The sequence below is a fragment of the Lonchura striata genome, chromosome 1 (genome assembly GCF_050655825.1).
Source record: "Lonchura striata isolate lonStrDom1 chromosome 1, ASM5065582v1, whole genome shotgun sequence".
NCBI classification, from domain to species: domain Eukaryota; kingdom Metazoa; phylum Chordata; class Aves; order Passeriformes; family Estrildidae; genus Lonchura; species Lonchura striata.
In genome coordinates, this window is record NC_140703.1 from 104,543,901 (window position 1) to 104,556,849 (window position 12,949).

Sequence of the window (12,949 nt, forward strand, 5' to 3'; positions counted from 1 at the left end):
GTCTCAACTTCCAAAGGCTGTTGAGACATGAAATTATCTCTATCAATATTTCTTATACTGACTTTCATTTCATCATGACCAAAAGTTCCAACCAGGAGAATCACTGGGGAAGGTATAATCCTACTTTGTGCCTTGACTTTTTCTGTGCTGACTCTTTACATTTAAACAGCATAATTTCTAATTGCACCAATCACTGTATACTCATTTGTGATGGAACCCTGGCCTGGTTCAGGGGCTCCGTGTGGTGGTAAAGTCTCTCCTCCAACCCGTGCTTCCAAAGAAAAGCTCAGCAGTCTCTTGTTGTTTGGTCTCATGGTTCTTTATTTCAAGTTATCTAAAGGATTGTCTTCTCAGGCTGCTGTGGTTTGCTCAGCAGCCTGGGCAGAGGCACACACACACCCTGACATCCTCTCTGTCTGTGTCTTCTTCTCCTCTCCTCCAGCCCAGGGCTGCTGCTATCTTTTATATGGTACATTACGTGTTACATGTTTACAGTTTTCCCCTATACCTATTACCTATATTAAATGGTGCTTTTCTACTCTAAACCAATCTGTGAGTGCCAATATCACCAAGAACATGGAGATAAGGAAGAAGAAAGAGGGAGGACAGGACAAGCCCAAATCCCTCCATCTTAAAACCTCTGACCCCCATGTACAAAGTAAAAACCCTCCTGTACAGGTATTAAAACCCCCCTGTACAGCACTAAAAAATTCTTCCCTCTACTTTGTAACTACTTCTACTATAATAGCTAAACTTTTGTGACTTCTTGTTCTTCCTGCAAAGTTGGTAAATCATTCCATGGCTCAAACTCAAAATCACAGCTGTTTCCAGCTGCCTGTCAGGGTCTCAAATGCTTCTGACCAGGGCCTGGAACCCCCCAAAATGTCTGACATTGTTGGAGGTTCCAACAATTTGGGCTCCTTGCTTGTGAAGATAAAAAAATGTGTTCTGAGCTACATCTTCTGCATGGTTAAGCAGTTTGGGGTTTGACTTTTAAACTTTAGTCACCTACCCCTTTCCTTTTTTCCCTTGTTTTGGTTTTGGTCTGTTCTCTAGTGGCATTAGAGAAGGTGGAGCCTCCCAGGACTGGGAACCATTTCTAGTTCTTCTGAGTGCCAGCCTCCTTGCTTGGGCTCAGCAAGAACCTGCTCACTTTCCTTTAAGACTCATTATTTTTGTCATCTGACCTAGAAAAATGACAGGAGACCAAGGTCCCCTCTTGCATGTAGGCCAATGATGTCTTGGGAAATACAGGGTTTGCTTTCTCACCTCTGGGATGGAAATTGATAATGGTTGTCATAATTTTTCAATTTGATTGTTCTACTGAGTGTTGTGTGTTTCCTGCAGAGGCATAACATGTAATATCACGGATATATGATATATATATGCAGGCAAATAATAACAGCTTTAAATTAGCTAACAGTAAAGACAACAAAAGGTTAGAACAAATTGCCTAGGGAGGTCATGAGGTTGCCATCAAACATGGCATCATCTTTAAAGTGTTCTGTAAAAATACATTCCTTATAAATCTGCCTGGAGGCAAGGAGATGGATTAGATGGTATTTTGAACCCCTCTGAGGGCTGTAGTTAAGGATCTTCTGCTTCTAATACACAGAGTCCTCAGGCTTTGGTGATTCACACAAATGCATTTCTAAATAGAGGTGCTTTACTGAAAAACAAAAGCTTTAAATAGGAGAAAGCCTTGGATACATGCTGGTGTGTGATGCTTTGGAGACATCATAATTGCTGTTTGCAAAATTTACTAAGCATGTCAGCAAGCTGAAAATGTACAGAACAAAGGGCATGCAAACTGTCTGCCTGAAAGCACTGCCTCTTCACAGGAAAACCCATCGGAAGGTCAGTGCCCAACATCACTGCTCTTTATAAAGCTGCTTCCCAGAGATGTCATGATTTGAGAACTGCTGAGATAGATCTACAAAAAATGCATTTTTGACAACTGACTGCACTAGTGTGGAAATTAACTCCACCATCACTGATGTCAGAGCTAGTTTTTCTTGTTTTTTCTCCTACATGTCATAAAGATGAATAAAACAGGTAATTTTCTTTTTTAGATTGGTATTTCTTGTTCTGGATATTAGTAATTTGCATTTCTGGATGTCACTTTATTCTCTCTTTTCTTGAGGAGAAGGAGCAAGGTGTGCAAAATATCAGTAAGCCAAAAAAACCAATAATCAAGACTAACCACAGCCATATTCTGATTCGTGCTGTACCATACCAAGCTGAAGGAGGTGCAGCAGAGAGACCCCCTTGAAGAATTGGAAGTTGCTCTTGGTAAAGATTTGCCAGACAATGCAACACCAGTGAGACTGCTGGGATACAACAAGACAAATTCTGGAGGAATTAGGCCTCCACATTGAAATCTTGAAATCCTGCAATGCAAAATCACTTCCCCAGTGTACTGGTTCACTTGCTGCTCCAGCACAGAATGACTTCACAGAGGAAATCACAGTCACACTAAAGAACCTCACGGAGGGATGAGGTAGTCCCAGCTTTGTGGGGAAGGACTAGAAATCCTGGGCACTGGGTTTTTCCCCACAGATGTGAGGAGCTCCCTGCAGGGCAGGAAGCCTCAGCCAAGCAGGCTAGATGGGTGCAATCCCAGCAGAGGCTAGCAGAGCTAGCAGAGCCTGGGTCTTGCTGAAGGGAAGAGAAGGGAAGGAGAGGAGCCTTCCTGGTCTGCTTCCACCCCAGCAGGAAGGGGTTTTGGAGGCTGTGGTCCCACCTCGTGTCCTTCTGAATCAGGCTCCTCCAGAACTCCTGATCTGCTGGGGCTCTTCTCCAGGTGGAGGCTGCTGATGGATCCATGGTGCACAGCAGCAGAGTTTCCCCTACACCTGCAGCTGACCTGGCCTTTGGGCTTAGATCAGAACACAACTGATTTCAGCTGCCTTGCTGGATGTGGGGCATAGGCAGAGCACATTCCTCTGCTCTCAAGGGCAAGGGAAGACCCCACATGTGCCATTTAAGTCATGACTATATGAATTTGATGTCAAATTAATTTTCTCTACTATGTGGTGCCGTCCAGTGTCATTTTCCTAATCTCCTTGGAGCTCTTTCCCCTCGCACTGCCCCACTTGATTTCTCTTATTGTGAGGATGCTCAGTAACATTTTATGGGAGAAACAGCCATAGCAGGGAATTAAGGGATGGCCTCATTCAGAGGTGTTAGTGGCTGAGTCACAGGGATGTCATTCAGGCATGAGGACAGACTGTGAAGGCCTTCAGATCACATGCGTGCATGACATTTAGAAGAGGTGGGTGACCTCACAGGAGATTATCTGAGAGCTCTAAATTGGCTATAGAAAGTGGCATTGGAGGCCTACATTTACCCTCAATAACCTTCAGCAATAAAAACAGAGGATGAGCATATGGATGTGCACGCAGGGAGTGTACAAGCAGTGCCGAGAACATTGTGAAGGCCAGAGGGCTGGGAAACCATACCCCAGCTCCAGGGACACGTATCTGCCATGGAAAGAGGGAGGGGGAGGACACTATGTGTTTTATTTGATTTTGTGTGTGTGTGTGCATTTGTTGCCTGTCTGTGCAATAAGACATTTAAGAATTTGTGCTTTTTACCTAGTTTCTGTAGGAAAGCACAAATCTGGATGTTCCCCTCACCCTTGTAATTCTCGTCATCAGGTCAGGGCCAGGCTTGTCAGCAATTGTGACAACAACCAGCAACACTGAGAAGTAGAGCCCTATTTATTCAAACCTTGCTGTTTCTTCCATTGCTCACCAGCATCTCCAAATCAGCACCTCAGCATAAAAAAGGACTGTTGGGTGGAAGCCAGGAGAAAGATGGTTTTCCTAAGTTCAGTAACAATAATGATCCAAGGGCTTTAAAATTTGTCCTCAAGTGTTTGGCCTCTTCTAAGTGTTTATCTCTCATGGTTCAGTCCAGCACATATCTTCACCAACCTGCTGGACCTGCTCAGGTGAACTTGCTGAACTACCTGTTTGAAAATTTGGGAAGAAAGAAATGGTATGACAGCGGGGATTTTAGAATCACAGAATCATAGAATTGTTTAATTTGGAAAAGACAGGATCACAAAGTCCAATCTTTAAACCAGCACTGCTAAGTTCACCACTAAACAGTGTCCATTGTCCTCCTCTGGACTCACTCCAGCCCCTCAATGTCTTTCCTGTAGTGAGGGGCCCAAAACTGAACACAGGATTTGAGATGTGGCCTCACCAGTGCTGAGTACAGGAGGACAATCCTTGCCCTGGTCCTACTGCCACACCATTGCTGACCCAGGCTAGGATGCCATTGGCCTTCTTGGCCACCTGGGTCATTTTCAGCCTCTGCTGACCAGCACCCCCGGGCTGACCCAGGTACACCTCACAGACTTCCATCCATTTTTCTCCAAGTCTGGAGTGTTGTCTTGGGTTGTTGTGATCCCGTGAAGGACCTGGCAGTTCCCTTTACTGAACCTCATACAGCTGGTCTCAGCCCATCCATCCAACCTGTCCACATCCCTCTGCAGAGCCTTTCTGCCCTCCAGCAGATCAACACTCCCACCCAGCTTGATGTCATCAGCAAATTCTGCTGAACAGGACTGGTTCCATAACTGAGCCTGAGGGAATACCAGTTGTGACCAGCTGTCCTCTGAAAGTTGGAGGTGGCAGTTCTGCTGACCCCCCTCCTTATTTCTCCAGGAGTCAAAAACTTTTATTGTTTCATGATGGCTTTGCCTGAGACACCCTCCAAGCAGCACATCACCCACGACTCCTCTGTCCACACAACAGGGCACAAACATCGGGGCACCTCCCTTGGGTGGCTCACTCACCAGCCAGTGTCAGGTAATTTTCCACACACTCCAGGAACCTCCTGGACTCTTTCCTCCCTGTGGAGTGTATTTTCAGCAGACAACTGGAAAGTTGAAGGCTCCCATGAGAAAAAGGGCCAGTGATTGTGAGACTTCTCCCAGCTGCTTATAAGAATATTTAATCTGCCTTACAGAATATTTAATCTGCTTTACCTGAAATAAATCTTTTCCCTGCCCTGTTTCTCAAAGCAGAAACCTACACCTAGGCTGTCTTTTGTCTCTCAGCCCCACCTTCCCCATCTCATTTTCTATGAGTTCATTCCACTTGCACTATCCTCCTGCACTTGATGACTTGATCTACTGTATTGGGTTTGCATTGGCCTGGCTTTTGGTAGTAGGAAGGCCACAAAAATGACTGTGAGAAGCTACTGGAAGCTTCCACTATGTCTGGCAGAGCCAATCCCTGGTGGGTCCAAAGATGGATGGGCTGCTGGCCAAGGATGGGCCAATTAGAGATAGAGGGAACATCTATGTGATAAAATATTTAAGAAATCAAAACAAAAGTTGTGGCACAGCAGTAATTTTTGGCCAGAGAAGAGCAGAGTAAGAACATGTGAGAGTAACAACTCTGCAGACACCAAGGTCAGTGAAGAAGGAGGGGCAGGAGGTGCTCCAAAGTGATGGAGCAGAGATTCCCCTGCAGCCCCTGGTACAGCCCATGGTGAAGCAGCTGTGGCCCTGCAGCTGATGGGGATCCACAGGGATGCAGAGATCCACCTGCAGCCCATGGAGGAGCCCACATGCCTGAGAGGAGGCTGTGATCCTCTGGGAGACCTGTGGAGAGAGGGGCCCTGCTCCCAGGCAGGAGCAGCCTGTCCTTGGAGGACTGCACCCCATGGAAGAGTCACCCACACCGCAGCAGTCTGAGGGAGACTCTTGTCCCTGAGATGGATTCATGCTGGAGAAGGTCATGGAGAATGTCTGCCATGGGAGGGACCCCAGGGTGCAGGAGGGGAACAACTCCTCTCCCTGAGCAGCGGGAGAAGCCACGGGAGATGAACAGATCACAGCCCCCATTCCCTGTCTCCAGCTCTGCTAGGAGGTGGAGCTGAAAGGAAGGAGGGGTAGGGGAAGGTTTTTTTAAGGGTTTACTTTACTTCTCATTATCCTACGCTGATCTAGCAATAAATTCTCTTCATATCTCTAAGTCGAGCCTGTTTTCCCTTGGTGGTATTTGATGAGTGATCTCTCCCAGTCCTTACCTCAACTCATGAACTCTTCATTGTATTTTCTCTCCTCTGTCCAGCTGCAGAGGACAGTGAGTGAGCTGCTTTGGTGGGTGCCTGGAAGCTGCAGTGTCAACCCATGACATCTACTCATATGGATCCTGCTTGTGCTCAAAAAAATGTGTGAATCCTGCCCCTTGTGTGCAAACCTGCCTCACATGGCTGACAGATATGTGTTAAGGATAGAAGATCCAGGCCTTGGAATGTCAGTTGCCTGTTGGAAGGGAAATGTGTTATGGACCACTAAAACCCTGCAATTGTTCACCTAGGAAAATATTAGATGGAAATGAAGAACTGCTGTATCAGGTGAAGATTATTCTCAACAGAAACTATTGCAGCACCTGTAAAAAGCATTCACTGTGGATGCATCATCTATAAGAAAGACAAATATAATTCTAGTTTCACTAAAGATACAGCAAAGGATTAAATCAGTTTTCACAGTATGACATCCAGAAAGAATCAAATTTAGTTAGTTACCAGACAAGATTTAACATCCACCAGTGCTTAAGAAACCCCCAGTAGGTATCAGGGCCAGAGAACTCTGACTTCACTTGCACTTGCAGTCAGCCACCAGTCTTCTGCAGGATGCCTTTAAAAACATCCACCTCATAGATTGCTGCAAAGTAATGTAGTGGGAAGTAAATAGAACATATGGCTAGGTGTGCTTATTTTATAAATGGCTTGAAATGTCTTCCAAAGACACAGGAAAACTGGATTTCACCAGGTTTGACTGATCTTATATCCAATGCTCCGTTTTTTTGTCTCTACAGAATATTTTATCTTGGGGATGCAGTATTTTTTGAGGACTGAAAAACTGGCTTTAGGGGAAGTTTCCTTTGTAATTATTTATGCACCAGTAGTACTAGGCAGCCTATATACCAAAATTAGGATCTTTTTTCCAAGCACATTATTTAATCTGCAAAAACTCATTCAAATTAAATATGCACACATTAGAGAAACTGGGACTTAGTCACAAGGGCAAAAGAAAATTGTTTCAATATTTTGCCCCTAAAGCTAAAGAAAAGATACAACTATTTTTCTTGGATCCTCTTCCGTGATTCTCTTCTCTCAACATCAATTTTTTATAATAAAAAATGGCCAAAGTGCCAGATTTTTCAATGCCTTCTCATAAATAATTTACAGACTGCACAAAACAAGAGATAAATAAAAGGACCTTCTCTATCATCCTTGTGAGTACACTGAGCATGGTGCTGCTGAGATGCCACTGAACTCATGAACTGTGCCTCCAGACTTTGGTTTGGGGAACTCACCCCCATAAACACAGCTGCATGTAACTACAGATGTTTTACTGATACAGTAGGTAAAGCAGTACAGTGGGGAAGTACTGCTTTTTTTTTTTAACTACTTGCTTTTACTACTAGCTTACACCATCACAAAAAAGACAAAACTGCCTGCTTAGTTCTATAATTCAAATTAATGCATAAATCCAAGCCTCCAGAGTTTTAAGACAAATAACACTATTTGCCTCAGAAATGCAGAAGCAATATAATCTTTTCACTGAAAGTGATTAAACCAGAGTAACCAATGGAGATAAATTCAAATTCCCCAAAAATTTCAAGTAACCGTAATTATTGTTTTACTTCTATCTTTATCTTTACTTCTAAGCTAAATGTGTTCAGATTTTTCTGTACAGATAACCAGAAAAATAATTCAAGTGTGGTTTTGTTCACTAGCCAGTGATTAAAACTCTCTTCCCAGATGTGTTGGGGTCTTGCAGTCTCATTAGACTAAACCCTTTGCTGTGGGCACTGCATGACACCTATTTCTATTTTTTTATAACAGAACATGTTGCCACAATATCATTGAGCAATTTCTCTTAGATTAATAAAATCTCTTTTTTGGCATTAGGACAAAAAAAAATGCAATGCAGAGCACTGGGTTGGGAGTTAACAAAGGAAACTCTCCCCCACCTTTCATGCTCAGTGCTTGGTGACACAGAGGCAGAACTGTCATTTGGATTTCACACCAGCACCACACAGAGATGACACTGAAATTCAGGTATTTTGCTTTATGTCATGGGTCCCCTGCTGAAAGGGTCGGGGACAGGGGTGGAGGGGAGCTTGTCTCTCTGGCTCAGCTTTTTTGTTTGCTTTGGAGCAGCCACTCCTCTGGCTCCACTCTCTAGGGGTGGTCATTAGGGAGGTGTTCATGCACACCTGTCAGTGAGCTTGGCTCACACCACAAACACTCCCTTGTGACCACAGGAAATGGGCATGATTTTAGCACGATCTGTTATTATGTATTTCAGTACTCATTCTTCATTGTAAGAGCTCAATCCTTTATTTATGCCAAACTCTAACACTTGGGGATAGAATTTCCCATGCCAGAAGTACTAGGCTGCAGAGTTGCCTGGGACATGTTTCACTGGCCTGTGTGTGCCCTACAGCCAGAACCTTCCATAAGGCTTAGATGAAAAATAACCTCACTAGCACAAGATGATTCAGTCCAGTTGTAAAGTTTGCTAGCTGAGACAGAGATTCTTCACAGCCTTCTTTTTTCGTAGTACTTGGTGGATAATTTCATGTTTTATTAAGGATTTCTTGTAGTACTTAGACTTAACTCAGGGATCTCACTGATCTCCACTTCCCATTAGGTGTCAGTCTCAAGGGAGTGTAAAAATTTTCATCTAAAATAATGAAAATGCTCAGAAAAAGTATTCTTTGCCTCTGACTGGTCCCTCCCCACTCTGGAGGTGTTTCAGTGGCTCCTGGTGGTACCCCTCTATTTGGAAACAAGGATTTGAAATCTGGCAAAAGAACCACACTCCTCTGTCAGGGATGAGGTTTTTTTCTTTCACCTACACATTCAGGTATGAAGACTGGAATGTGGTCCCAACTCTCTCCATCTCCTGGAATTTCCACTGTGAAGTCCCTAACTATAAGAGGAGAGAAATGAGGCTTTACCTTTCCCCAGTTCTCTGAAATTAGTCTTTTTGAGTAAAGAAAACAAAAGCCAAGGCCCTGATTCATCTCACCTTCAGCATGCTTTTGGATCAAGGGATTACATGTTTTCTCATTTTTATCATTTCCAGACTGGTAGGAACAATGCAGTCCAATACCAGTGACTGATAATGCAGTGTTGGGGAAAACTGTTCATTTTCAATTGAACAGACATGTTCATCTCTTTATGATGTAAATGAAAGCTGCTCCTGATACATTCCATCTCTTGACATTTCCATTTCAACCCATCCTTCAGGGATGTTCACCTCCAAGAAATGCATTAAGGGAAATCAGAGCATGTAAGGTTGAAGCAGGACAGTAAGCAATGTTGATATTGCATATTCAAAGCAAAAAATACAAGAATGTCATTTTAATTGAGCTTCAGAGAGTACAGCTCTTTTCTAATTTCCTGTACAAAGTAATGCAAATATATGGAAACTTAAAATTCAAAAATCACTTCAGTTAGCTCTTGCATTATCTGATGGAGCAAACAAGAATTGGATGGATGTCATTGTAAGTAATATTCAACTTGAAATCTGTTTTCTTACCAGAATAATTATCTTTATTTTATTTGAATAAACAAGAGCCAGGCAGAGAGTTTCAGAGTATGTAGAATAGTTTCAATCAACATTAGAAGAATATTATTAAAAACAGCTCCTCATATCCCTTTACAGTAAGTAACATAAAAGAGACCATGGAGACACAGTGTATTAAATTTCTCTTACAATAAGATCTCATTTCCAAAAATGGAATATGCATCAGTGTCCTTTTATATACAGTCCATAAAAAGCAAGCATCAAGGATTAATCACTCTATAGAAGAGGTGCTGTGATCATACATTACTTTAGCCCAGCATCCATATTCCAGTGTCCCCTTTTGATCTGAGCTTTTGAAGATAATGATCCTCCAAGCTATATTCATGAACATATTCCATCAAGGCTGGATGACTGTTTATTTGAATAATGGTTGCAGGTTTTCTGTCAGCTACCTCACATCTTGTATATTCATTGCATAAATGTGATGCATGAGTATCAGAACTGCAGTGCATTTTAGATTCAGGAGGGAAAGAAACCCTTTGTCTCTACAACAAAAGAAGAAATTAGTTCAACTCACCAGAAAGACCACTGCTTTTAATATTTTAATTTCCTTTATTACACATTGTACATGATACCTCTTCTATAACTAGGAACTCACAACAGAACATGTTACATCCCTAATTTATTCTGTATTTTGTGAGTTTAAAAACTCATTTGTACACATTGACATTTTTCAAAAATAAAGAAACCAAATTAATTGAAAATAATAATGTAATCTTTAAAAGTTTTTTGTACTTTTGCTCAAACTTCAAATTACACTACTCAGGCCAAAATCATTCCTGTACATACACATTCATTGCTAGTTGCCTTCTTCTGTTTTATTTCAACACTACTTTCCTATGTTAAACAAAATGGTCAACGAGAAAGCATTGATAAAAATGTAAAAATAAGATGCTTCTTATGGGGTATTGAAGAGTTGGGAAGTTCATAGTCTTCATACAAATATATAAAATATTTGAAATTTTCTCCATTCATTGCAACCCATTCAATTTCACTTGTCAGACCTGTGCAACAAATACAAGACCAGAAATTAATCATTATCAGTGCACTCACAGGTATTTTCAGATCATGCAGAAAAGCTGTGAGGGGGAGGACACTCTCCACACCTGCAATTTTTCTTTTGCTGACAGCACTTGTTTACAGCCAAGCTCAGGGAATACAAATCCTTCTGATCCACTAGCTTTTCCCACCTACTCTCCAGATCTCTGTCTGAGGAAATTTCATGATTCTGTCAAGACTTCAGACCTTCAAATCCTTGAGTTTTGCCCTTGGCACAGGGTGCTGGGGCTCTGCCCCACCCCACTGCCCATCTCATCCCCAGCATCCTGCAGACCCTGGGTGGGACTCAGCCCCAGGAAAGCCCTGCCACTGCTTCAGCAGGCACAGGAGGCAAATCCTGACTTGTGGCTCAGCAGTGTGGCCATGTTGTAGGGAGTAGGGATGCATCAATTCATAAAAATCAAAGTGGTATTTAATTTTACTGTTTAATAGTACCTACTTACTGATACATACATATATATGTCTGTGCATTTTTATTTTTAAAAACTGCTTTGGTTAAAACCTGCTTTTTTAACTGCTTTTGGTTCTCTTGCCTTTTCTGTTCTGTCTGTTAGACTCTTCACTGGTGAGACTCTATCCAAACTGAATAGCCCTAGGGAATTTTCAGCCTCTCTTCTTTTGGAAGTGTCTATCTTCCTGTAACTACTTTTGTCACAGCTTCACTTCTTCCCTATTTCTGCTTTAATTCTCATGAGTGACCAGCACTAAGGGCAGTATTCTAGAAACAGTAGCAAAGTATCTTCTGTGTTCTTTTCATAAATCCCACTTACTTATTTATCTAAAGCAAGGTTGGGGGGTACTTAGCTTCTGTCTGGGGAGTGATGAGCAGTTTCCTTTGACCCATCTACAGACTCTTCCTGCAAAATCACCACTAATTTGAAGCCCAGCACAGGGCCTATTTCTGTTCTATTTGAAATTAAGAAATACCATGGTTGCTATTGATATCAGTGGTTCTAAACAGCTCAATATTGAAAACCTGAAAACAGGTTTTACAATTAACTCTCAAAAGGTCAAGACACTAACTTTCTCAGCATATATGTTCAATCAGCTAAGATATAAGTATTTGGGTATTTGATACACTTTGGTATAAGGTATTTGAGGTGGAGGAATATGTCTACTTTTGGTAAATTTTATTGAATTCATGAACATTTAATAAACACTTAGAAAACAAGAGAAAAAGTCACAAGACAGAACAAAAAACGACAACCTTCTATATTCACAACGTGTTACATGATGGGAGTTTTTGCTGTGCTCCTGAACACATTCAGGCTGTGCACATTTGAGCAAACGGTGGAGGGACATTCAAAAGGCTGGGATTCTCTTTCAGAAGAAACTCTTCCCTGGAGAAGAGAGGTGCTATTAAGAGAAACCCTGAACAACTTACACTGACTGCTTGAAAGTGGTGGCAACCTTTAAATAAAGAAATCAAATATTAATTAACTTGTCTTGAAATAAAGTGAGAGGGTGTCATTGCCTACAGTGAGGTGGCCATAACACGTTGTGTAGTGCTACCAACAACACTGTGGCCATTAGCAATCAAACAGTGCAGCCATCTCATAGCTGGGCTCAGGAAGGCAATGCACTGTTCTGTTTCAGCTGAAATTTCCTTCCAGTCAGGTAATTTAAGGTATTTCTCTTTCTGCTCTCAAAAACAAAATCCAGCTTTAGGGTTGTATTTGATGGCTCCCTGGGATACACACACACAAGTAATCCTGTCCTATGTAATTACCTCCTGCCTACACACACTCTCCGTGTGCTTCAGCATTCAGGATTATCCTCCTTTCTCTTTCAAACTCTTCTGTGCCTGTTCCTGAGTATCACAGGGTGGTTGTTTTCAAGTGGTATGTGAATAAAACATTGCTGGCTATGACTGAACTCAAGGGCTCAAGCCTGGGATCAGGAAAGAGTGTGCAGGGCACACCAGGCAAACCTGAGCACAGTGTGGTCCCCAGCATCACAAGTGTTTTTTGATCCTTCTGCTCAAAGAGGCCAGTGACAGATTCTGCCTCCAAACACATTGTGGGCAGATTGTGGCATGATGGATAACTGTAATTTAGCATTCTGAGTTTTAGGATTACTTTTTTTTTTTTTTGCATCTTTCTAGCAGATTCAGCATCTGAGATTTAAGGCTGTGTTTTCTCAGGTGTCTGTTGCCTTGATTTTTAAAAGTGTTTGTTTTATAGTTCTTTTGAATGTTTTAAAGTTCTTATAAAACTTTTTTAGCCTTCTGATAATGTTTACATATTTCTACTGAAGTTCTCA

At 42.2% G+C, this 12,949-nt stretch overlaps 1 protein-coding gene across 2 annotated transcripts in view; it reads right to left on the bottom strand.

Annotated features, from left to right (window-relative positions):
- Window positions 1-10,141: 10,141 nt before the first annotated feature.
- The window catches only part of SMPX (small muscle protein X-linked), a 40,843-nt gene continuing 38,035 nt past the window's right edge, over window positions 10,142-12,949 (bottom strand). For both annotated transcript variants that reach the window (XM_085559797.1, XM_077781648.2), the window contains exon 5: window positions 10,142-10,632. The gene's annotated coding sequence lies outside the window, so the exon portion shown is untranslated. The remainder of the gene's footprint in view (window positions 10,633-12,949) is intronic.